Source organism: Pteropus alecto, unplaced genomic scaffold (genome assembly GCF_000325575.1).
Source record: "Pteropus alecto unplaced genomic scaffold, ASM32557v1 scaffold8, whole genome shotgun sequence".
Taxonomy (NCBI): Eukaryota; Metazoa; Chordata; class Mammalia; order Chiroptera; family Pteropodidae; genus Pteropus; species Pteropus alecto.
This window is the reverse complement of record NW_006494609.1, coordinates 23,488,875-23,491,489: the sequence shown is the minus strand read 5'-3', so window position 1 is coordinate 23,491,489 and position 2,615 is coordinate 23,488,875.

The window sequence follows — 2,615 nt, the reverse complement described above, 5'->3', positions numbered from 1 at the left end:
GTGTTGTTGTTTTTTGATTGTTATATAATGTCTCTCTGCTGAGGATCAGCCTGAGGCGTAAACATAACGTCTTCTTGTATCTCTTCTGAGCTTTCCCCTGGGCATGCACAGTCACTTACTGATTTTTTTCATATATGTAGTTGTTTTTGAATGCCTTGGTGTTTAGTGTTTGGCTCTTTAAATGGATAAAGCAAAAAATGAAGGAGAGTGAGTAAGGCAATGGTCCTTTAAATCCCCTGGAAGTTACTTCAGCTGCGGGGGGCAGGGGGTGCTTTCAACAACGGGGAGAAGGCAAAACGACAATGGTTGCTCACTTCTTCGTCTGCACCTCTGTGATCAGAAGCAGCAGTCAGCGATCAGAGCACAGAACCCCAGTGTTCAGAGGATGGGGACTTTTGTGCCCACCCTGACTCCCACAAGCAGGCTGCTTCAGAAACTGATGCACAGCCACCTGCCCCCTGGCTGTGGGTGGGGGATGGGTGGCTACGACTGTGCCAGAGCTGAAGTTGACCGAAATTAACCACAGTTTACCATCCAAGCCTTGCTCTGGAGGTTTTAAGCCTCTAGTAGACTCCGGAGTTCAAAAATAGCTCTATGAGACAGATCCTATAAGTGTATTGCTGTCTAGGTGGGGAGAAATTCCTGATATTTCTCACTCCACCACTCTCTCCAAGGTACGTGTACTTGATACAGTCACCGAACAATGCATGTATGAATGTGTCAGCCCCCCCAGATGACAGCGTTGTTCGCACAGGAAAATCAAAGAGACCAAACTAAATCCTTTTAGAATAAATAGCACAATCTGACAAGGTCACCGACTACAAGACAAATGTACAAAACTCGCTAGATTAACCCTTTATGCCCAGGACCTAGTCAGAGGATTTTTATAGAATAAGGTCTGATTCACCGTATTGGCTACAACTACGAAAAGCCTAGTCATAAGCTTTAAGAGAATTGTTCGAAACCTATATGATAACGACTCAGTCGAGGACACTGAGCCGAGGAGGAGCAGATGTCACGAGCAGAGAGAAGGTGCCGGCGATGGCGGCCGGGGCAGAGGGCCGACTTTTTCATTCTAAGCCTATAACCGCTATTTGACTTTTTAAACCATGTTCGCATTTAGTTTGGTGAAAGTATAAGTTAAAAAAAAAAATGACAAGACAGAACAAAGTTGTAAGGAGCTATCGGGTAATTTTGAAAACCTGGAGTTATATTTTTTAAATAAATATTGCAATGTCCTCCAGAAATTTTGCGCTGCTACAGCCCCCCCAGCTGGGCGCAGGTGTTCATTCAACATGGCGCTTGCATAGCCCTGGGAGCTGGGTCTCCATAGGAGGGAGGCCCCTAGGGCACGAAGTTCAAGTGCAGGCTCAGTATTTGCGCGGCCCTGGGAGTGAGCCCCTCCTTACATCTCGAGCCCTGGCGCCTCACCAGCCCTGGCCCTGACGCTGTCCCGAGGTAATTCCAGAGCTTCATGCCGCCACCGAAGGCCTGAAGGCCATTTCCATACACCTCACCCACCAGCGCAGCCCGTGCAGACGGCCGATGGATCTTGGAGAGTGACCGTGGACAGGGACAGACGTGTTCTGCTGGTGACTCCACTTGCAGCTGCTGCCCCAGATGAAGCACCTTTCCTGGGGCAAATCGGCCCAGCCTCTGGCACTTGGCACGTAGCTATTTGGCCTGGCCGAGGTCTTGTTCTCCATACCAGTTTTCAAGGACCACCAGAAACAGTCTGCTTTTACCCGACAGGGCCGACAGTATACTCCTACAACGCTGCTTTCTGCCGTGATATAGTCCACAGAGATCTCTGTTTTCTTTTATAATTGTGTGTGACTTATGCTTCAAAAAAAAAAAAAAAAATCTGAGAAAAGCACTGAACTTGCATCTGAGTCACCTGGGCATTTTTCAGTTTCAGATTCTGATCCGGCACGGCTGAGGCGGGCATTCCACATTTCCAAAAAAACTCCCAGGCCGGGGGCTGTGGGGCTGTCAGTCTTTTGACCCCTCTATTAGTGTGAAGGTCCTAATATGCTGATTTTTTTTTAATGCGGTAAAATAAGAACACGGAAAATCTTTTGATGTATGCTTAATTTAATTCTTCCTTTTTACAAAAAGTTGTGTTAATATATACACCACATAAAACTTCCCGTTCGAACCAATGTTATGGACACAGTGCCGTGGCGTTGAGAACAGACACGCTGTCGAATGACCGTCTCCAGAACGTTTTCATCTCGCAGAACCAGAACTCTGCCCCATTAAAGAATACCTGCTCGCCCCGTCCCCCGCGGCCCTGCCACCCACCAGTCTACTTCCCATCTCTACGAATCGATCCACAGAACGTCACACTGGTCCACCATAATGATGGCATTATGCTGACCGGATGTGATAAACAGGGCATAACCGGTACTTTAGAAGTCTTAATATGACACGTGTGAACTAGAAGGTAAAAGACACCCCTCCCACCCCCGCACCCCGCCGGCCAAATGTAAGGGCCTACGATTTCTAAGTTTCCAGGAATTCTTCGGTCTGGAGAATTTTTAAATATCCCCTCCGGAGAGAAGGCATATTGCTGCGTGTCTTAGCACCTGCCATGAAAAAAAAGAGGCAAATGC